Here is a 24,554-nt window from a genome sequence, read left to right as displayed (position 1 = left end):
AGTAGCTATGAGAACGTGTCTGGGGTACTAAGGAGCTGGTAGGAATCAGTTGGATGTTAGTTAACAGGGCTGCTGTTGGTCATGGCTGATAACCAATATGGCTGATGGACATCCAGAAATCAAGATATTTTTTTCCAGTGTGCTGTCATACCCAGACCATTGTGAACAATATCACAGGATGTGTTCACATTTTAACTGGGTCAGGAATTTGTCACATACAGGACACTGGGTCATGAACTTGTATTGTTCTTTTCTACAACTGCATTATAAACCTAGTACCATTTTTTATTATATTACGCATATGCTATAATGTTCTAGCTACATGTCGGCAGTGATCATGGTGAGTTTAAACTATGTTTAAGTGTATCACTGTCAGTAACTGTTCCATGAAACTTTTGCAATATATATGAACCAGCTGGTATTAGAAAAAGTGTGAAGATCTTTTTCCTTTGGGGGAGGGAAAGGGAAGAAGGTTTGTGGGTGTATTGCACGGTTGGCTGCATGAAAGTGATACATTTAGTTGTTGTTGTGGTTTTGGTTGAATTTAGAATTTTTTTGCTCTAACATGCTTCATGAAATCTGCTGATAACTTAGCACCTATTTGGCTGGCAGCTCTTATTAAGGCTTGTGGCATATTTGCATTTGTAAACCTTCACTATTGGGAATCCCAGCGGAAAATGGGGATTACATCATGAAGTCTGTTTCTTTTTCTCCTTTTCTCTGAGTGACAGAGAGCTTGTGTCACTAGGATGGGTGTTGGGGGAAAAATTTTCCAATAAAATTGGTTCTTCAGATCACTGAGTAAAGGTGTCAGCCTAACCTTTAAGTGGGTGTGCAGAGGGAACGTGAACAATATAAAAAGATCCCTTCATATTTGGTAAGGGTTCCCGGAAGACCTGAAGTCCCTCTTCTAAGGTGAAAAGCCCAGAGTAAGTGTGAAGGAACCAAGGACATGGCCCTTATGGGCTCTTTGAACACAAATTTCTCTCTCATCAGTATGCTTTACCCTACAAAGGGGTGAGCTACTCCTCTGTGTGCAGAAGACTTGAGAGTAGGTAGGCATGATTTAGCTTGTATTTTGTCTCTCATATCTCAGCTTGGAAGAAAAGAACAGAGTCAAGGCTGAGTGCAAAGTAATGGTCTAGATTCTCTGGATCAGCTGGCCTGTGCTCAGCACAAGACTAGGAGAGGTGAGAAATTGTCTCTCGACTAATGTTTATTTCTCCACATTCATGCAGTGACCCACTCCATGTCTTTAAATAACAGTTTCTGTGTTAGCTGCCAGAACCTCACACATGTAATTTTGGCTCATGAGAATCATTGTCCAGAAGCAGGAACTGAAAATGGCAGACTGGAGAATCCTAAGCAATATGTCTATTTCAGTTCACACACCAAAAGAACTGGACTAGACTGAAAAAATTAACTGTATTTTATTGCATGCAAAATACTGTGTTAACAGAACATTGAAGTTGCAAAGTCAAACACTCAAAAGTTAAGTAATGCCAGAATTCTGTTTGCCTATGCATACTTGTAACAGATTTCTTTAATGGACTTTCTTAATTGGGGAAAAAATAAACTCACAAATCATTGAGGACCTACACTGGACACCTACTGGGCTGAAGTCATTTGAACTTAGATTTCTCACCTACTTAGCTGGGTCCCTGACCTGTTGTGGGAAAGATGAAAAAAAAAACCTGCCTCAGCCAGTCCAGAGTGAGAGAAATTCCTTTCCAACCCTGAAGAAAAGACAGCGACCAGCATAATATGTACAAAAAATCATAAACTCCAGTCCTACTTTGATCTCAGGGATGGGGTGAGAACTGATGCTGCTGATCAGTAGAAAAATAAATTATACCTAGAGGAAGTAGGGTGTGAATATATGTGATATACCTTGACTTTAGCAAGGCTTTTGATACGGTCTCCCACAACATTCTTGCAGGCAAGCTAAGGAAATACAGGTTGGATGAATGAACCGTAAGGTGGATTGATCTTTGGGTTCAGAGGGTAGTAATCAATGAGTTGATGTCTAGTTGGCAACCAGTATCAAGTGGAGTACTCCAGGGGTCAGTCCTGGGGCCAGTTTTGTTCAATATCTTCATTAACAATTTTGAAGATGGGATGGAGTACACACCCTCACAAAGTTTGCAGATGACATCAAGCTGGGGGGAGTAGCAGGCATGTTGGAGGGTAGGGATTCAGAGAGACCAAAACAAATTGGAGTATTGGACCAAAATGAATCTCATGAAGTTCTATAAGGACAAGTGCAAAAGACAGAACAATCCCATTACCGGTGCAGGCTGGGGACTGACTGGCCAAGCATCTGCTTTGCAGAAAAGAACTTGCGGGGGGGGTTACAGTGAACAGTGAACTGAATATGAGCCAACATTGTGTACTTGTTGCCAAGAAGGCTAACACCATACTGGGCTTGCTCTCTCTCTGTCTCTCTTGCTCTCTTTGTATGGTGTCAGATATCAATTTCCAAATCTATAAGCCACTGCCTGGTGTTGTCACTCAGTGTACAGATTCCATCTATCCCATCTGGGTATTTGTAGAGATTGCAACTTTTGATTAAGTGCTGTGCTTTCTGTTGGGTACTGCATTCACACAAGGAGCTTGTAGTGTTGTTCTGAAGCCAGATCTGTACCCAGGTAGTCTGTTCAGCTTGACCCACGCTTCTCTGTCAAGGTCATGCCCAATGGGGGACTCGTTTGGCATACGAATAGGTATGACCTTTTCCAGTGGTTGGCCTACTCTGTTGCTGTCCATAGGTTTGGTTCATGATGTCATGACAGACAACAAAATGTATCCCATCTCTTCCAGGAGATTGTGGGCTTCATGTACAAATGGTTTACAACTTTTAAGCCTCTTAAATCTCCATCTGTCCAGGTCTTCAGCTAGTAGTTGATGGAACAGGTGATTTTCAACATCTCTTGCCTTTATTTCCAGTAATGTTGAGCTTTTTAGTGTTATAATGTCTGGACCCTACTGGAGCATAATATTCAGCTGGGGCATATACCATTGCAAATGCAGTGGTTCTGAGCACTTTGAAGTTGGCGCCCCATGTTTTGCTGGATAAACATCTTTAGGCCGCCACTTATGCACTTTACTGCCGATCTTCTGGATGTGATGTTTATAGGTGAGGGAATAACCTAATGTGACTCATAGGTAGGTTGGAGTATGCTCATGAGGAAGGATGTGGTTGCCTACTCCGATATTCAATGTGTTCTTGGCTTGATGATTGTCCACGTAGAAGAGTAATGATACTGATTTATTGATGCCCAACTTTAAGCACCACATACTGGGCCTCCTTAGTGGGAGTGTTGCAGCAGATCAAAGGAACTGATTCTTCCCCTCTATTTGGCTTTGGTGAGGCCATATCTGTGACCAGTTTTGGGTCCCATAATAGAGAAAAGACGTGGACAAATTAGAGAGAGTCCAGCAAAAGGAAAAAAAATGGTTAGAAGGCACATGACTTATGAGTAGGGATCCTGGTTTTTTCTGATTTAAAAAAAATCCCCAATTTTCAGTTAAAACAAAGTAACTCCAAATCCATATTTTTTCCATGATTTAAATGAAATACCACTAATATATAGATAATATATAGATATTAGTGGTGTTTCATTTTAATCATGAAAAAATGTGGAATTGGGGTTACTTTTTTAAACTGAAAATTGAGGATTTTTAAGACCTGGCTAGACAAAGCCTTGGCTAGGATGACCTAATTGGGGATGGTCCTGCTTCACTCTATTGAACTTTCACCTAAGTTCAATAGAGGCATCTACAGAACCAACCTTCATCTGGTCCAATACCTTCATGTCCATCATGGAAGGACATTTGAGTTGCAGTTGCCTATATATATATCAGAAAAAAATAATGTTGAGCCACAGAATGTCTTATAAATAAAATGACACTGCTTTTATTTTTAATAGGGCTGTGCAAAATTTCACAGGCTGTTTTGTTCTGACACTGTTTTGACCAATTTCAAGGTCAAAACAGCAAAATCGGAATGAAACAAAGGCTGTCAAAATAGCCTTGAAACAAAACGAGGCTGGTTGAAATGTTTTGAAAGTTGAAATGTTTCGACCATAGGCTGGGGATGGGAAATCAGTCCAGCTGGGCTGATTTCCCATCCCCAGCGCAAGATCCAGCAGGGGGAGGAAGGCAGCTCAGCTGGGCTGCCTCCCGCCCCTGGCGCGATCTAACGGAAAGCAGCCCAGCTGGGCTGCCTCTGCCCCTGGCTCGATGTAGTGCTGAGGATGCCCAGTAAAACTCAAAAGATTGTCAAAACAGCCTTTCTGTTTTGATGAAATGGAACAGAACAGCTGTTTTGACTTGAAATGAAAATCGAGACAAAACACTGTTCCCTCGAACTGTTGAAACTCAAGGTGAAATGGAACGGTGCTGTTTTGCACAGCCCTAATATTTAATGTACTATAAGAAGTATCATCATCAACATGAGAGCCTCTGCTGTCTGCATGTCTCATTTTGTCAGGTGGGATGGACAATAAATAGACATGTTACAAGTCCAAGGAATAGCTCTCCAACAGTGGTGGATATACTTATGTTAAGTGACAACTGGATGGAATTGTTCCCACACCATTGTATTTTGTGGTTTTTATGAAGTCTGTTTGCCATATTCACCTGCCCTGGTCCAGACCATCACAAGTCTTATTGGGGATGAGAGAAATGAAATTTAAAGCCTTTCTTTTTCAAATCCAGACCAGGTTGGTAGTCATCAAGGTTGTTCCCATCTGAAGCCTGTTCAGTGGCACATTGGAAATGACTCGATGACCTTAGCATAGTTCCTAATTGTACACAGGCCAGCCAAAATTAGAAAAGCCACAGTCCATTTGTATGGCAATTGAAGCAGAGCAGTAAGGCTGAAAAGGTATTGAGCCTGAACTACCATCTCACATCTATATGTGGTCACTCCAGAGCTGACTAAAACATGTTGTCAGAGAAGTTGGTTCTGTAAGTGACTATTCTGTTGAACTTCAGTGTTTAGCAATCCTATAATTGCACCTTTCATTAGCACAAGATTGTGGCTGTACAAAATCTGATTGTTAGTGTGAACAAGTCTGTCTGCTGATGTACCGGCCAGCTGTCTCCAGGCAGTAATTACAAGTAACAGGGTATTGCAGGTTGGGAAGACAATAGCCTTCTCTATTGTAGGTGTCCTCCTAAAATAGTTTGTATTGTGTAAATTCTTTCTGCTCTGCCACCCTCCATATTCTGCCAGGACACATTTCTTCATCCTTCAGTTCCAGAATCCCAACAATGCTTTGCCTGACTTAAAGCCAGCAACTCTGTGTTCTCGGAGTTGAAAATTGTACTGTCAGCAATATCACAAAAGTGATTTCTTTATCAAAGGTCATTACCAATTATTTTGTAAAGAACTGATGCTTCAGTAATTACCTGATTTTATCTTTTTTATGTAGGTCATTTATATTTCATTATTGTCATGTTATAGCCTATCTACTTGCAAAGAGGCATATATTAAAACCAGTAACTTTGCCTTAGTCTCAGAATTATTGCCCTATATTTCATTTGCCATTTTATCTACTGTTCTGGAGAAGATCATAGCTTGTTAGTTAAAGTGCTATATAAACTAACACACACAGACACTCATATGCATAGTTTTCTCCCAACAGTTTCACTATGTTTTCATTCCTTTCCCTGCAGATAGCACAGTTAAGAATTTCTCATTTATTTTTTATTTTTAAAGGCACTGGATGATTGGTCTCTCTTGGCTTTTTTTTTTGTATTGTCCTGTCAAAGGAACCTAACTGTAGTTTGGGAGGGAAGTGCCATATATGATAGGTTGTTTTTATTTTACTTTACTGTCCTCAGAATGGGGGAAATGTTCTGCCAGGCTTTTATGTGACAATGTAGTAGGTGAGAGGGTACAAAGCGCTTTTCCAAGTTCTTATCCCCCTATGCCATTCACATATATGAGCCAGGAAGAATTTGTGAGCTTATGTTGGGGAGGGTTCAGGGATTGCCCTCCTTCCCAGGGGACCCTATTTCCAAGAGATACGAAGGAGTGGAGGCTGCAAGAGATATTAGTTTTTTAGTAGCTTTGATGATATTATTACTTTTCAGTAGCTTTCTAAGCAGGGTTGATGCAGCCAGGGATGTAGGCTGTACTCCATATAGGTGTGTAGATGGTGAATTTAGGGAGGTGCCATGATATGATTCTGTATGGCTTTATTCTGATGGACAAAAATGGCAAGAGCTGGCCCTTAGCTTGTATGTTTACTTATCAGAGATTAACTCTTCTCTTCTCCATCTTCCCACACAGAAAGACTAAAGAAACTAATGCAAAAACAACAAATGTAAGATGATAGGGTGTGTTTCCATTAATATATTTCTAAAATTCTACAGTAGAAATTAAATATAGGACAGATCTGCAATCTGATTGGGAGATTCCTTCTCTGTGGCCATGTCTACATGTACATTTAAGCACGACTAAATTAATGCGCATTAAGTTGGGAGATTCCTTCTCTGTGGCCATGTCTACACGTACATTTAAGCATGACTAAATTAATGCGCATTAAGCGATTTAAGGCAGGTGTCTACATGTTCAGGGACTTGGCATTAAAGTTAGTGGATTTGGCACTAAAGTTAGTGTCAAGTCCCCGCAGCCCTGCCATGTGCCCCTAGTGGCTGGGAAGACCCAGCACTAAAGTTAGTACCAGGTTGCGTCTACATGTGCATTAATGTACTTTAACTAATCACACCTAAATTTGATACCTGCAAATGCAAGTATGAAATTTAGGCATGAATTGCCTAATTTTGCTATTTTTAATGTGCAGTAAGGGTGCACACATGTAGACACGTGCCTGTAATGTGCATTAAATTAGATTAATATGCATTAACTTGTCTCATGTAGATGTGTCCTGTGTTTCCACCAAATAGATTCTAGCTGTGGACTAATTCATGTGGACCAGAAAGTGATATGGATTGGTCTCTATAGACATCAGCCATGGTGAGTGGAGTACTGGTAGTCAATCCTTCCCTCTAGATAGTAGAGTCAGGAAGCTCTCTCTCTTTCTCTGTCTCTCTGGGTGCATCTACGTGTGCCTCTTTTAAGCAGGCTTAGCCTAAAATCACCATTTTTAAGGTGCATTAAGGGTGCTTTTTATACATGTACACCCTTAAAAATCATGATTTAAGGTTATGCGAGCCTAAATTTGATACCTGCATAAAGCGGGTATCAAATTGAGGTGCAAATAGCTAAGTTGCATCAGCGCATGTGTAGATGCGCTAATGAGCATTAATGTGGTGTGTGTCAATGGACACACACCATGTTAATGTGCATTAGTGTGTCTGCATGTGTGCTAATGAGACTTAGCTATTTGTGTCTAAATTTAATGTGCCTTAATGAGCATTAGTGCATCCATGTGTAGATGTGTGCTTAAATCACCTTAAGTAGAGGTGCATGACGTTTAGGCACTCATAAATACTCACCATATGTGTAGACACACCCTCTCTCTCTCACCTTTGTTCTAGTTGGGGTAAGCTGATTCTCATCTTCTATCTCTTTCTGCTTCTTCTAATTTATGGCTAGTGACTGTTTGGATGAGTGACTGTCTTCTGTCATTATTTTTCTGCCTGATACTTTGGGGGGCAACAGGAGTAATAGATAGTTCATAGGAAAAGACAGGCCCTTGCGGTTAGCTGGATGCACCTTTTGTTGAAAAGTGAAACAAAATTATTTCCTCCAACCTACAAAGAGCAATTGAGGACCTATGTTATCATCTTCTGCTGCAAGACAAGCCCACTGGAGCCTATGTACACATCTGGGTATTCCACTGAGGTGTGGACTGACTATTTTGTGCCTTTAGTTGTCAGTCAGGTTGTTCTCTTTTTCTTTTGCCCCACCTCCATTTGCTGTTTGGGTCTCAAATGCACAGGTTAGGCAGGCAGTTTCAGTTCATTTTTTTCTAGCCTTTGGGCTGCTGTTTGTCTATGAGAGCTACAGGGAGAGGTTTCTCTCAAGTCTGCAAAGTGGCACATAAAAAAGTTCAGTGTGGTTCAAGTGCCAATATTCTTCCCAGTATTTCCAGTGTTGGTGATAAAAAGGGCCTGATAAAGTATCGCCCTTGACAGTGGTGTAATAAATGTTTCAGGGTGAGGCTGACTGGGAGTCATGGGAAAAGGAATGAAGGAAAATATATTGCTCCTCTCTGACAACTCCTGCTTATAGCAGTATTCTGTCACATTGCATTAGCAGCACATCACAATTGTCTGTGTTGTTTCTAACAAGCTATAAAAGTGTAATCATGGGGGCCCTGAATATATTGTATTAGTGGAAATGATTCAAGTGAACGTGTGCTTTATTATTAGCTCTGAGCGAACAGTTTGCACAAATAACTGATCCAATGAATTGAGCTACTTTCTCAGCCTGCAGATTAACCATGGACGGAGACTGACTTCCATGAATTGTTTTTCATTATTGGAAATTATTCAAACATGTTTTTCAGTTCTGTAGACTGATCACAAACAAGAAGATGGCTTGCAAGGATTCAATATTCACTTCTCACTCTTGAACATGTGGGAGCAAATCTTATATCACCTAAGCCAGCAAGATAAATGGGGCTAGATAAAGAGCAAGCCAGAGGGAGCATGGTGCAGTGAGATGAGCACTGCTCTGGAAGGAAGGAGGCCTTGGGTTCTGCCTCCTTCCTCTGTTTTTCTTTCTGATGGGGCAGAAACTTTCCCATTATGGTCTATCCATGTTATCCAATGACTTAAGTACAAAATACAGAAACAACATGGCATGGTGGGAGGAAGCAGGAGTGACCAAAACCAAGACCTACTTTCCTGCCATGGCAGTGCTCATTTCAGTAGGCCACATTCTCTTTGGCTTTCCTTTTATCAGTCCCTCTCTGCCTTTCCCTGTGGACTGCCTAACAATTTAAAGAAGAAGGCTAGAGGGCTCTCTGGGCAATGACCTGCTGGTTTTGAGCACTATACTGGGAAATAAGAGATGTAGGTTCAAGTGCCCTCTGGGCAAGGGGGACCTGAAGGATCTTCTGCTCTCTTGGCAAGTGCCCTAAGCACTGATCCAAGAGGTGGTGGTGGGCAAGGGCAGGGAGGGGGTCTCTTTTTCCATGTTGCTACATGTATTTCTTTTCTCTGACCACAGTTTTAAGGACTTGAATGTATTTACATGTTTATCCAGGTGTAATCAATCATCACAGAACATGTGCAACTATCATGGAGTCTAAATGCTATGCAAGTGCTGGAAATGCATCTTATGTCATTATATTTGGAGATTTAGGAAGCACTTAGGTGCCTCTAGGTATGATAGGATTTGGCCAATTGTGATGGCAAGCTCTTGGTAAGATAAGTCACATGGTTATTTCAATTATTCCATTATATACAGAGCACACCAGCACTTCTGGTGTGAGTAGACATATGAGAATTTAACATTTGGTTTGTCTGGGCTTGTTTATGTATACAGGTTTTACTGTTTGATTATTGTGGTACAGCCACTGCTGATGTAGATACAGTGTTACCAATAGGAAGATGTCAATGAGCTCTATTGATTTAAGAAAGATCTATTGCTGTAACTGGTTTAAAACTAGTGATTGTACCAGTATCAGCATTTTGGTAAAGAATCATTCCCCTATCCTAGCAGCACAATATATGCGTTGAATCAGGATTGAAAAAAAACATGCACTTTTGTGTGGTCATTTACATTAGTGAGAAGTGGGTCAGACCAGACTTATTGTTGTACGCCTATTTTGTAGTCACTTCACACTGCTGTAAGTGACTACATGAGGTACAGAGTAACAGCAAGACCAATTTGGGTATCCTAGAAAGTCTATAAAATCCTGCTTTGGATCAAACAATTAAATATCCAGATTTGATGGGGGTACATATTATTATTCTATTGAAGTAACATCAAAATGGATACCATACCCTTTACAGATGAGTAAGAAAATAACATGCATACACAAGAGAATTTCTCTTCTCAGCTGACAGCTGTAAGCTCAGACACGAAGACAAGAGATTGAACCATGATGTTTAATACATCTTGTTGCTCCCACAATGTGTGTTTTATTATTAACTGGTACAATTTTTTATTTATTTTGTGGTACATCTGCTTGGTTCCTTGAAGAATGATCTAGGGTTGCAAGCTTTTAAAAAGTATTTACTGTATTTACTTGAATACAAGATGAGATTTTTCCCCAGTCAGCATGGGGGAAAAAAGCCCCTCATCTTATATTCACATACAAGGAAATCTCACTATCACTAAATACATTGTTTATCATTAAGCTGCTGCCTAAAGCAGTATGTTCTCAGCAATGGAAACTAACCATGAAGGTGATTAAATGCAGTCAACATTGAGCATGACTATAAAACACGTGGCCCACACTGGGTAAATATGTTGATGGGAACCTACCACAAGAATAACTTAGTGTAGCCCACGTGAATAAGACACTATTGCCCATTAAGTGAAATCCCCCTCACCACCGACTCTTTTTCAAGTCATAATGAGCCATGACACTTCATACAGTTCACCCAGTATCCCTCTGTCACACCCTCTCTTAGCTTAGCACATATGATTAGTGTGGCCCTGCCCGCCAGGAGGTGAAGCTGGACCAAGTTTCCCTGTGCATCATCTGCACATGAATTTTTGGAGGATGCCAGAACTCATGACAAGAGCACCTGATCATTGAGTGGGGTCTAATTAACACAAAGATCCTTTGTGGGAAGTGTCACTTGTACGCATTGTAGGGCCTGGGCCCCCTCTTGGCCAATACACTGCTCACTGGTGATGACAGGGTGGGACCTCAGATGAATCACCTGGGTATTCTGGTAGCTGTTCCTTCTTTCCTGCCATGACTTGATTTTATTTTACTGGAAGCCAATTTTCCCCACAGGCTACTTACTTTCTGGGTCCAATACGCTGGCTTCTTTGTGGAGCTCTAACCTCCCCTCTTACGACATTCAGGGCCTGAATTGACATCAGTGTCTTGATATCTGGGCCTACAGATGTTATCACACTTGCCTGTCTCCACTCAACAGTCTTTGATGATAGCCCATGCTAGAGGCTGCTTTCGGCTCCTTTGTCGAGCCTTTTCTACTTTAGTCCCTCTTTTTATATTGGTTTCAGTCACCTGGGATCAGCTGGTCCTGTGGCACAACCCACTGTATTGTCAGGGGCACTTACAAGAAAACTGCTGCCCCTTCGCACGCCATCATCTTCCCCAGCCACGTCTAACCTACGTCTCTACAGCTATACTCACTGGCACCACTGCTGCTCATCCCAACATCCTGTGCAGGCTGCCCCTCGGGAGCGGCACTCCTCCGATTGCCATGCTGCACTGGCAGATCGGCTGCTGCATCCCCGGTTACCTGCTGATCCCTCCCAGACAGTCTCTCTACTCACTGCTTCCCTGGTAAGACTCCACTTCTCCCTGGAAGCCCCTGCTCAGTGTTACCAGATTTTCCCATCACTTTGGGGTGTGCTTATTTATTAGGGATACGTTTCTAGGGTTTTTGTAATTCTATCAATGTGCTGCTTGTGTTACTTGTGTTTCTATATGGATCTGTCTCTCTCCCTTCTGCAAGTTCTCACCCCCAATGGAGCTATCTTGCAGGACTCAGTTTCAGTGGGTCTGGGTTCCTCCAGCCACCAAATCAGTTAAATACACACACAGACACACAGATTAACGTGACACGCATGACCCGGCCAGGTTGATCAGCATGTACAGGCTGACACCCTCATATGCCAGGAATCAGTTAGTTAAGGTAACAATAAAATGCAGTCAGACACAAGCACACACATGAACAGAATACCTCTAAATCCAGCTGGGTGTCCAGCTGACACCCTCATGGGCCAGCATTCAGTTCATTAGGGCATGTCGGAGCCAAACTGGATCAATCAGCCTGTACAAGCTGATTCCCTTATGTGTCTCGAACTCAGCATGTCCCAATCTTTTGCCCTAACTGTCCTAGTAGTGGTATCCTCTTGATGAGCAGACCCCACAGTATTTTGGAGCTTCACAGGGATCATTGGCTTAGGTAAAAGAAGTGTTGCTGCAGAGCAAGTGGGGAAGGGGAAGTAGAGAAGGAAAAATACACTCAGTTACCACCAGTTTGACTATAAAAGTTATTTATTGCTAAGTATATGAAATTTATAATGGTACTAGTAGTAATAGACATGCAAGGGAAAACAAACAAAAACAATTACAATATTACCCTGGTTTAATTGAGTATTTGGGGAAACCTAGCTCAAGCTTAACTAATACAATTTAGGTATAGAAAGCTATGCCTAGAGAGAAAAAGAAAAAGAGAAAGAGAGAGAGAGAGAGCTGGGATCTCACCATTCACTCAGGTGATTTGTTGACAAGCAAAGTTCCCAGCTTGATGCTTGAAGGGAGACGATCTGTTTCTCTCAGCTTCTTGAGAACAACAGCGGATAGTGTCAGAGAGATTTCTCTTTCTTGCAGCGCACTGTTTGCTGTTTTACAGCTTTCTTATACCCTTAGTCTAGCCTCTTCAAAGCATTTTTTTAATTCTGTAAATCAAGAGGGTCTCAAGCCATAATTGACAGGGAAAATCCTGTTATATAAACAGTTTAAATTTAAATGAATTACCTTTTTCAGTAACAAGGGGTTATCTGGTTTGGAACATCTCAAGAAACTGATTAACAACCAGGCAAAACATTAAGTTTTAAGGAGTAACCAGGCACCTAGGAGCCTGCTTGAAATTATTATGAATATACTAGAAGGGATATTCTCAGATGGCCTAGCTATGGTCAGCATCAGTGTTTTGTATTTTACCTGTTGTGAATAAGCCTCAGCTTAGCACGACTCTCAGATTTTATTGTAGTCTTTTAACAGACCTAAGGGGATTACTAGGAGCATTCATAAACTTTGTGAGGAGGACTTCCACCAGTCATTCCGGGAAAAGTATGACAGCATTTGTGGTCAGGACTCCAACGGGCTGGATACTGTGATGAACCCTTAACCAATGTTCAAAGATTGCCCATACTCCCTCTGACTTGGTCTCTTGCCTGAGCATTCCCTAACCTGGCGACCGAGTTTTAGTCAATCAAGTTTAAATAGGCCTCCCATACTGGGACTGGGGAATGTACGGCACGAGATGCCTATTAAACTTTTCTTCTGCTTAATTCTGGTCAGATGAGGGGTGTGTGGTGGAGGGAGGAGGCAGGAGGGGGAAATAGAAAAAGTCCTTTGGAAGTCCAGCAAGCTGGTGCCAGGGCTCCCTCAGGAACACAGAGCTGACAGGTAACATCAGAGCCAGAAGTATCCCCGCTGGTCCTCTGCACTCCTATCCAGAAGTCCATGGTGCTCCGAACGTGATGTGTTGAAGCCTGGTCTCAGGCTCATCTTCTTTTTGAGTAAATTTGCTATTATTTAGATAACAGCTTAAATGCCATCAGTGTAGGCAATGCTCAAGGACTCTTCCTTGAGAGCTCATCTTGCCTGTTACCCAAGTTGGAGCATTTTCAGCTTTTAGGGGTTTCTCCTGTGAAAACTTAGGAGCCTCAGAGAGTGGGGGAGGTATGCCAAGATGATACGGAGGCTTCTAGGAGAGCTCACTGGACATGATAACACAGCTAAGAAGGCCTTTCCTAGATGAGAAAAATGTTTGTGGAAACAGTGCTCAGGGATATGCAAGTCTTAGCATATCTCAAATAATTGTTGATAAACTTTTTGTACCAGGGCCTGCCATCTTGGATCCTCCAGGAGCCACATATTTTATAGAAAAAAATATTTCTGGAGTGTTTTATCATGTCTGGAAGTTTTATTGGGAATATTTTCCTTATCCTTTGGCCTACAAAGCTAGATGTCTTGGTCCACTTCTCGAGGTTAAGATGGAATCATAAAAACCTATAGTACCTTTGCTTTATTGAAAAACAGCAACATTTTAACATTTTTAGCTTTAAGAGCATTGAAAGTTAAGAAGCTCCCCTTTTCAGTCACATTCTGCTGTTCTTTCTCGGTCTGCTTCAGCTTTCAGAATTTAGCAGCAAAAAGAAAAACTCATGAGAAAGCACACTCCCACCTCCTTTTTAATGACCACCATATCTAGTCATCTAGCATATACTCCATAAACTGTAATGATTAAAAATTCCCATAGTATTTGATTTGGCCTTTTAAAGGAGATGGGCAGCCTTGGGTAGGAGCCCCACTGTGGGGGATTAGCTGGGAGTTTAAAGGCCAAGTGGGGAGAGAACAGAGACCTTGAGCTGCAGGAAGGAGTAGTTTGTGGGCAAGAAGCAGACTGAAGCCCAGAAGAGCTCACCTCTATGAAGAGACAGAGCTAATGGGCCCTCCTTTGCCACCTGGAGAAAGGCTGATGGTTTGCTTTACTTGTTTATTTGTTTGTTTGGACCCTGGATTATTGTTTTATGTTATGAGGACTGGTTGAGGGTCTCCCCAGGGAGCAAAGCCAGACAGCAAGGCTGCAGGCACCCAACCGTGCTTGAGAACTGCTGTTTGGACTGTCTGAAAGACTCCTAAGGGGTCAAAGACCATCTGCAGGGCAGTAGGCACACCAACCCACTTACAATATCCTTTAATGGGACTAATAACCTCTGGGGCTTTGCCAAGCATTCTACATTTTGGACTTACATTTCTCCTACCATATATCTGTGCTTGAACATACCACTTGAGTAGACGTTTCCTCTGTGTCTGTAATTAAACTCTAGGTTTCTATTTTTGCATTAACCTTTGCCAGGCCACTTAAATTATGTTTCACCTTCTTTTCATGAGTATTTAAAAGAAAAATAAAAAGCCCCAAAACCTAAAAGCAATAAAACTCTCCATGTAGTACCTTTGGCCATTCATTTTTGGTCTCTTGTGGTCTGTTTAATGACTTAGTCTCAGTACGTGCCTATTCTTCATTTACTTTTGGAAGCTGATCCAAGATTCATTCAGTCTGTATTCAATTTCTCTTATAGTTTCCTATTATTATGTACAGCTGTTCCATGATGTTCTTGACTGCTTTCAACCCTTTTCCTCCATCTTTCCTGTTGACATAGAGCCTGTCCAATATCTGATTTCATGTTCTTTACCTGATACAAAACTAGCTTCCATTTAGTTTCCCCGGGGAGGAGGGTTGGAGGGTCTGTAGGGAGGGATGGGAGTGGAGGTTGTCCATTTGGGGGAGTTGGAGTCAGGTGGCTAAAAATAATCACAGACAAGGTCAGGAGATAGGAAGGAATGCGGTCCAGCAGCTGGAACTCTCTAGCCCTGGGGCTGTGCTCTGAACATGTGCAGACATTTGGTATATGGGACTAACCTGTTCCCTTGCTAACTTAGTTCACCTTAGATTGGGTTGGCCATTTTTTTTTGCCCAATTTAACTTCCTCAGACATCTGCATAGACCAGCACTTAGTTCAACCTAACCCTAGTTAGGTTGATATAAGTGTAACATCGGCATGTACCCCCTGTGCTTTTTTAATTCACGTTGCCCAAGTATTAGACAGTGTCTTCCTATTCTTTCCTTTTCCAAAAAATGATCATGTTTGTTCATTTATCACTGTATTTTTCTCATCCTTTTGCTCCAGTTGCCTAAGGGTTTCCTCATTTTTCTGGTAATATGGCTCTCTCTCTCTCTCTTTCCCTGCTCCCCCCCATGCATGGGTGTCTCTCTTTACATGCATACAGCATGTGTATAACTATATATGTATACATACACATACATGCATATCTGTGTGTATGTATATATTTACATGTACACATATATAAATACCCTTGCAGACTGTATAAACAGCTTCTGTTTCAATTCTTCATTTTTTTCAGGGTTGTGATGTGGGATTGGAATATTCCCCAAATTACATTGTTATTGATCTGCTTTATATATCTGTACCAGTAATCATCATATAATTACACTAGCACACAAACAGATACATCAAACCAGGGTGAGGGGCTTATTGTACTAGATACTGTTCAGCAAAAAAAAAAACCAAAAAAAAACCAGACCCAAAAAAGAGAATGAATTGAAAATTGAATAAAAGCAATAGTTGGAAGCTGCTCAGGGGATTGAACTCAAACAAGTAACAGGGAGAAGGGCTAGTGGGCAGATATCAGGTGAAGTAGCCAAGGGTCCACACTCAAGTAATGAATTGGGGTCCATACATGCCCTGTAGCTGACTAGAAAATGACTTTTCTGAAGGCAACAGAACCATCCTGTAGAAGACTGAATTTTTTAGGATAATTATAAAACTCACTAAAATATTTGGAAATTTTTATTAAGGTCCAGGGCAGTGGGGGCCAAACATTTTGGCAGATGTGTCACAAGTTAAACCCTACATCCTCCCCAAGTGCCACTGATTTCCTTCCTGTGTCCAGTATGTTGTTCTGCTTTCTGCTCCCTGCCCTGTGCTTCCTGTCTGACTTGTTGCTCTGCTGTCTGCTCCGTGACCTGTGCTGCTTCCTGCTGTCTGCTCCCTGGCAAATGAAATATAACAACATGTTCCCTAATCCCTCCCTCATTTGCTGTGTGTCATACACAGAGGCCTCCTATGTCACTTGTGGCATATGTGACAGGGGTTGGCCATCTCCGCTCCAAGTTCTAGACCCTAAGCTATTCCAGAACAGTGCTCAGCATCAGGGGACACCTGCAACAACAGTGCCTTGTTGCAGGTGTCCATACCTCTTCTGTAAGATAAAGCAGCCTTGTGGTCAGCGGCATAAGTAAGACTGGCCAACCAGGGCAAGAGCCCCATGTGCTAACTTAGGGGAGGGGAATGGAAACAGTGCAGCTACTGCCACAGCTGCACACCCATAATATCAGCACAGCAGGAGGCAGAAGTTGGTGCATCACAGGAGCCCTGGGCAGCCAACTGCTTTGTTATACCTCTGCTCATGGAGCTGATGTCTAATGACCCTTAAGGAGTTGCTTCAGCTCCCCCTTTTCACCCCTGTCATCTCTGTTTCCTGTTCCCAGACTACCCCAGAATGTCCTCTATGATGGCTTGCTCAGGATTCAGGGGCCATAGGGGATTGCACAGCTCCTGGTTTAGGACAGCCTTAAGTCCCTTCCACATAGCTCATGCAGTAGTAGGGGACTGCAGAGAAGCTGAGTAACTGGTATTATGCTTTTACCATCACTTCTTTGCAGCTATATCAAATGTACATAGAATCCTTTTGCATTAATCCTCATTACATCCTAGAATACTTATTCCATATCAAGCACTTCTCTGCAGTTGATCAAATGCCTCTATCATTGATTACATAACTATTTGTCCCACATATATGGTAGTGAGTAGGAAAGAGAGAATCATCCTCTTCTTGAAAAATCCTGTTGTACTCTATCCAGCTCCATACTGTAGGTTTTCCTGTATTAATACTTTGTGCAAATCAAAAGGAAGAACAAAGAAAATAAATTATCTCAGGTGTGGGGGGAGGAGGGGTAAGGAGATGGATGGGGAAAGAGCAGGGGGGAATTTTGCCATTTTTTTATTGCAAAAAAAGGGCCAGATTTTTTACTGCCTCTCTCAGGCATATCAATGGAAGCCCTGGTAGAAGGAGATACTAAGTCACATGAAGAAGGCTGGCAGCATCTGGATTCCCCTGAATATCTACATGCTGGAGAATCATGAAAACTAGTATCAACTGACAGAAATTCTGCAACTTCACCATGGCTCAGATTTGTAGATATTCATAAGAAATACGTATTTTGCATGATGCACACAGTTTATGTTTCCCAGTACTTCTTAAGGCAGATATTTTGATTAGGCTGTCTGTGAAAGGTAAAGCAGAGGTGAGAAAGAAGCAATATTTTTGTACATCTGATTTATATGAAGAGCTACAGATATCAATGCATAGCACATTTAGTGCAGTAAAAATGGATGTAGAGTAACTTGAGCGCTCTTTTTCTTTAAGGGATAACATAACATGCATCTAATTTCTTTAAATCAAATGATGATGTCCTAAGGGGTTGAATGCCTCAGTGAATTAATGCACTGAACATTTGAGCTTAGGAACCAGTCTGAATTAAAAAATGGGTAATATGACCAATAAACATCCTAATTAGTTGACATTTAAAGAAATCCAGAAGGAATGAGTTCAAATTGTTTTAATGAAATTCACCCAATACTTGGCTCCTGCTACTCAGATTAGTTTTCATGTACCCTAGATCTGAGTATACTGTATGCGTCACTGTATTACTAATATTATGACACAATAGAAGGAAGTAAAGATTGCTCTTATTTCTACTCATGGTTGAAACGAAAGATGCTTTCTCTCAACAGCAACAAGATTGGAACTTTGAAAAATGAGCAACATGGCTCAAAAATGTTGCCCATCTGGATAAGACATACTGGATAACTTTGTTGGGTGGAAGTAGGAGAAAGAAGCAGCAGTTGCTTGCAGCCTCACACAGTCCACATTCTGCTAGTTTATAATAACCTAATTTGGCCACTGGCTGTTCCACATACGGAGCCAAAATGGAGAGAGAATTTGGACTGAGGTATTGAATTTTACTCTCATTTATGCTACTATAAATCTGGCTAGACTGCATTAGATATACTCTGAATTTACACCTGTATGAATGAGGGCAGAATCTAATCCATGTTTCTTTCTTTCCATCGGTAGTAATGCTGCTTACTCCCTCAGCTAGATCTGTAGGGACCTCAGTTTTGATTGAGCAAATATGGAGCTGCACTGTACTATTATGAGCAGTTCTGCAGCACCAAAATGCATAAGGGCACCCTGTAGAAGACATAAAATACACATGGTCCCTGCCCCAATTAATATGAGGGCCAGGGTGGCATACAGATGGCTCTGAGGTATACTTTTCTTCCTTCTACCCCCACTACATGGCCCACCTCTAAATGAAATCAGTCTTTAGGCTTGGCTTGATGTTTAGCAACAAAACCTTATTTAAGCAAGGGTCACTGTTAGGTCTCATTCATTGATGTGTGGACATAGTGTGGACAACATTAGATAGACCAGTTATTCCATTGTTTAGCTCACCTCTATTTTTCAGCTAGGAAATTTTCCAGGACATGCTGTTTTTCCTTTTAAAATGAAGAGGCTACCAGATGGAAGAAAAGGAAGTGAGTGTTTGATACCAGGTAGCTATTCCAGCTAATGACAAATCAAAGGGAAACACTGCTAGTAAGCTAATTCTGTAATGGGGCTGTCTTATGTTATCATTTATGTTTCCCTATTGCTGTAAGAGTATTTTAATAATCTACATAGCATTTAATTATAATTCAGTTACCTGACATAAGTAATTTCAGTGCCCTTTAATATAACAAATCTCTAGTGTGAAATATCTGAGTAATAAGACCTGACAGGTGGTGGTTATTATTCTGCAAACCTGACTGTCTTCAACTGTACTGAATGCTTTTAATAAAACAACCTTCACTTAAAACCCAGGAGTGGTCAAAGTGCGGTCCATGGGATTTCACAAGTCATCCCCCAGCTGCCCTCATAATATGGAGGTTTGATTTGCAGAGATTCCAGGTTGTATGTGCAGCTATACATTGGATCAAAACAGGAGCTGATTGCCCTGCACCCACAGTGCAGAATAAGGACTGCTCTGTCTTGTGAGGAAGAAGCATTGCTTACCAGGAAGAAGAAAGACTGATTGAAGGCTTAGTTCATAGCTGGTTGAATGCCAACGGACTGTGCTACCAATTCACCGTGTCATTTTGTGAAAGCTACTTAGGGCTGGATCCAGAAAACAGCTTAAGGTGCACAATGCTCAGTGTTGCCACTCCTGACTTTTAGGAGCCTGGCCTCCTGATCAAAGCTACAGCCCTGAGGCCCCTTGTATGATTCATAAAGGAAAGAATCTACGAATGGGATTCACAGAAGATAGCACACTGAAGAGGAAGCTGCCTAAGTTGGCTGGTAAGTGGGTGCATCCACATAAGACATTTACCGTGCAGGAGACTAATTAGCTGTGCAGTAAATACCACGTGTCTACATGTATGCCCCTATTAGGCTGGAGTAAACTAATTTACTCTGCAGCAGGGTAGTACTTGTGAATACTAGTACTATCCTGCTGCAGAGTCAAAAAGTCTGCAACAGCACACGTGTAGGTGCTGCCCCGGCTGGCTGGGGTAGAAGGGTGCTTCAGGGCAGGTGCTGCCTGCCGGCGAGCCCTGCACTGGAGCACCCTCGTGCCCCAGCCAACCCCTTTGCAACATGTTGAGGCAGGGTGGCAGCCCCCGGCTGGGAGGCTGACCCCCCTGGGGCCCTCCACCAGCCAGGGCTGCTCCAGCCTGGCTCAATGTGTTGCGGTCCTGGGTGCGTGTGAAGATGGGTTCCCAGGAGCAATAAACTGCGGATCAATAAGCTCTGGAATTTATTCAATACCATTAATATGCACGTGTAGATGTGCAGCATAGTGCTGCTGAGAAGGCTCTATCTTAAGTCCTGTTTTGGTGACTAACTTTAGGTTTCAGGGAAGCACCTTCTCCACTTGACCCCTACATCCGAGAGCCCCCTTTTTAACAAATTTAATATTGAACACAATAAAATACGTGAATGGTGGAGCAAGGACTGAAAATCAGTTCTGACTGCTGCCTGGTAAACTCCCTGCCCACTAGGCTAGAAAGTTAGGCTCCTTTTTGCTCTGTCTTTTAGGCTCTGTGAATCTTTAATTATTGAAATTATTCCATTTAAAAACCTCAGTAGGGGGAAGTGGTTGTAGCCTCCCCAATACCAGTGGGCAGTTGGACATGTAGGTTCAAAATCCCTCAGTCAAAGTAGGGAATTGAACCCAGGTCTCCCACATCAGGAGTGTCTTCTGACTCTCAGGTGAAACAAAACAGGAACGCCTAGTTTATGGATCCTGGTGGGGCTTGGTCATGTTAGGCACCCAGCCTCCCAAGGGCTGAGGTTCTTCTGTGCATGAAAAGAGGTTCAGGCACCTAGGAAATTTTACTGAGGCATCTCAAGACATCAGATACCTCTGAGGTAGGTAGCAGCTGGGAAGGGGTTTTGATGATCGTCGGGTCTCATGTGGGCATTAGGCAGAAGATAGGAGCCTGCCTAAGTGCTTCTGTGGATCTAGTTATTAGACTAGACACTCTTCTAAGCTCATGCTTACATCTCTCTCTCTGTCTTTCTGGTATCTCCTCATGGAAAACCTGCCTCTTCCTTAAACAACCTCTGACAAAAACTGAGCTCTGCATCTTTCCCGCTAAACCCTGTCTATCCCCTTTCTTTATTACTGTTGATAACCCTACCACTTCTTGTCATGAGGCTGGCTCCCAGGGGGTTATGCTCCATTACTTGCTCCTTATCTCTCCCTAAATCCAGGAGCTCAGCAAATATTTTTATTGAGGCCTGGGGTTGTAGAAACTGTTTTCTGCACTCCTTTCATAAGCCCCCACTAAGTTGTTTTCAGCTTCATCTTAGGGCCAGGCTCAGAGTGATTCCTTCAAGGCTTACAAGCCTGGGGTGTAACTTCCTTGCTTATAAAGCAGCGATAAGTGGCCCGACAACGCAAACAGCTTCCCCAAGCTGCCCTGACCTGCTAAAGGGTATTCCTAAGTGGGTTAAGGCTCTTTTCAGAAAGAGCTAGAAAATACATACAATTATTTTTGGCCAGATATGTGAACAAAACTAGCAGGGAGAAGCCAACAGAGAATGAATGCATGCTAAACCATCCCAGGGCTGAAACAGCAGCTGCAGTTCAAGGTGGTGAGGGTGATTGTTACCCACTGCTCGTACTTCTTAACCCGACTCAAGGATGAGGCACAGGGAGGTTGCAGGGTGTGTGTGAATCGGCAGAATCAATCGTGGCGTGGGGATGTTCTGTTAAAAATAAAATGCAGAAATAAGTGGTGACCTGACATATGCCAGAGGAAGTTAAGGAAGCAAAGCTACAGATGATAGAAGCTGTGAGTGTGAACAGAAGATGTGAGACACAAGAATGTCTTCGGGAAAGGTGGCAACAGCTCCCAGGTCAGATGAGACTGGGAAGAGATCTGGGAAAAACAGGGAGGAGGAGTGAAAATGTAAACACCAACGACTGCCTGTGAATGTAGGGAACAAACAAGCAAGGAGCAGGGGGACCGACAGCAGGGCTCTCCGCTGACAGCTAAAGAACAGCATACGGTTATGTCGTGCATGGGCTTTGCAATGGGAGGATGCAGCTCAGGACACCAAGGAGTCAGAGGTCATTGCTATGAAACAGTGAAAAGCTTTGCTAGTTTATTTTATTTTTGCATAGGCATTTTGATATTCTTTACTGGACTGTTTGTCTGCTTACCCTTTAGTCCCACTGCTGACCACAGTATGCGTGTCCTGCACAAGATAACAGTGTAAAACAGTGGTTCTCAGCTTTTTAGCATTCAAGGCACTGCTCACTAGCTCAAGGCACCCTTTGGAAAATCCCAACTTTTAGTTTTCACTTGTTGTTTGACTACAGAAAAATAACAGAGCAATTCTTCTGTTGGAGAACTCAGAAAGGCCACAACAGGTCAGAGCATGTTTAGCACTACTTGAAAAACCTGGATTTAACTTGTGAATCACGTTTGCAGCCCTAACAGTGCTAACATTGCACAGCACCCCCTGACATCCCAGAAAGCACCCTGGTTGAGAATCACTGGTATAACAGGGTAGTTTGTCCCTTAAAAAAGGGGGCAGCCCAGCACTGTTAAGGGCATTCACCTGGTGGGGCTTTCTGATAACAAGGGAGTGGCAGCTCCACTGAGAGTTTAAAAACCCAGAGAAGGGGGCTGAGAAAAGGCCAAATTGTAAGGGAAAAGTTGGCAAGGAGTAAAGAAGCAGGCTATGAGCTGAAGAGCCTGCACAGAGTGGCCAGGCTGTTGTGCTGGGGCTAGAGCTAAGGGGTTCCTCTCCTAGTGCCTACGAGAGGACAAGGGTTTAGTTTTGGTACCTAAATACTTTGTTTTATTTGGGAGGACTGGCTCAAGAGCTCCTTTGGGAGTAAAATCTGCCTGAAAAAGGCAGCAGGCTAAGCAGCCCACTTATAAATTGATGCATTATTTTCCTTTTAAATTGTTATTTAACAGCAGTTGGTCCATGACAATTATTTGAGTAATATTTGCTTAAACCAGTATATCTCACCACACTATCTGCTCAGGTTTGGAGCTGGCTTCCAGAACTGTTGTCATGATTTGCATACTCAGGGCATCTCACTGAAACCAGTATTGACACCACTAGATTTTCACTGGAGTCAATGAGAGCAGATTCAAATCCTTAATTCACTCTTGCAAATACCAAAATGGGACTATAAAAGTGTTAATTGTCTGGAAAGGACCAGGTGGAGGCAGAGGCCTGATTGCAGTAATTGACAGAACCCATTCTCAAAACAGCTTTCAACCCATTGTGAAAAGGGGGTTTGCTAAGAATGCTATTATTAACTCAGCCCTTGTGCAGGTTGTTACATAATAAAAAGAAAGTTGCCTCAAACATTGCTACAAGGAGAAATGACTTTAACAACCAAAATACTATAATTTGCTAATTTGGGACAAAATTCAAATCGTCTCCCCTGAGAAGGTCACTGCAGATGCATCGCGTGTGCAGCTACTGGAACTTTCATCATCCAGTTGATAAACTGCAACATTCAATACCTTGGGTTGAATTCAAAGAGGATGAAATTCCCCATTGTTACAAAGGGCTAACTTGAAGCTGCTTTGTGGGTTGAAGTGGGACCCTGCTCTGTTTTCAGAGTTGAAGTCCACTTATGAATAATGCTGTTCCTGCTGGACTTTCTGCATAATGAACATTTGAGCTAAAAATTATTGAACTGTCAGGCCCTTAACATTGTAGTCTTAGGATGGCTGCATCTGCTATGGAAGACATATAAACAATGGTATGATATTTGGGGCTTCTAGATATGTCTCTAAATATATCTCTATTTATGAAATATATTTACACCCATGCCCTCTTGTTGGGGCCCTCTATGAGTCAGGAAGACAGCCTCCCGATATGAGAAAGGAGGAAAGCTACCTTGGGCTCCTTTCCTGTAAACTTCTTTGAACTCTATCTCCTCCCTTCTGGAGTGCTCCCCCATCGAGGAAAGTGTTTTCTCAATTCTATGGAGAGACAACTTCATCAAATGACCCAGATACAGCTCAGGCCCAGATACAGCTCAGGGAGCACATCTTCTTTTTTGAGGGTACCAAACAGGTTTGGATCTCCCTAGCCACTGAGCCAGGACAGAGGAAAGAACTGGACAATCTGGTTCCCCCTCTCACCCCAGCTTATAGACTTCATAGTCCCTCTTGATTCTGTGATAAGAGCCTTTTCTTCCTGAAAAATAATTGATTTGTGTTTTCTTGTTCGAGTGGTAGCAGTCAGTACTCTTGATACAGAGTTCAAGCCTAATGGTGCTGCCTGATAAGTTCTTTTATGTTCAACTATCAGTATAATTATTTTAGCCATTTTCTTTGAAAACCAAAAAGCTAAGAGGAAACATGAAAATACCTAGGTGAAAAGACTGTTAGTTAGGTATCCAGACAAAGTACCTGAGAGCCAGGAAATGTCAGATTTAGGATTGCATATTTAAACATAATTCTCCCTTCTTATGCATATGCATAATGATACAGTTTAATGATAGGAACACATCTTTTT

The 24,554-nt window shown here is 42.2% G+C and overlaps 1 long non-coding RNA gene across 1 annotated transcript in view; it reads right to left on the bottom strand.

The window, feature by feature from the left end:
• Positions 1-21,526: 21,526 nt before the first annotated feature.
• LOC102382370 overlaps positions 21,527-24,554 on the bottom strand; it is a 9,707-nt gene continuing 6,679 nt past the window's right edge. Inside the window, exon 3 of the long non-coding RNA XR_323253.2 lies at positions 21,527-21,767. This is a non-coding gene — a long non-coding RNA (uncharacterized LOC102382370). The remainder of the gene's footprint in view (positions 21,768-24,554) is intronic.

The sequence above is a fragment of the Alligator sinensis genome, unplaced genomic scaffold, assembly GCF_000455745.1.
Source record: "Alligator sinensis unplaced genomic scaffold, ASM45574v1 scaffold701_1, whole genome shotgun sequence".
NCBI lineage: Eukaryota > Metazoa > Chordata > Crocodylia > Alligatoridae > Alligator > Alligator sinensis.
The sequence above is the reverse complement of the archived record's forward strand: the minus strand, read 5'-3'. Positions and strand labels throughout refer to the sequence as shown.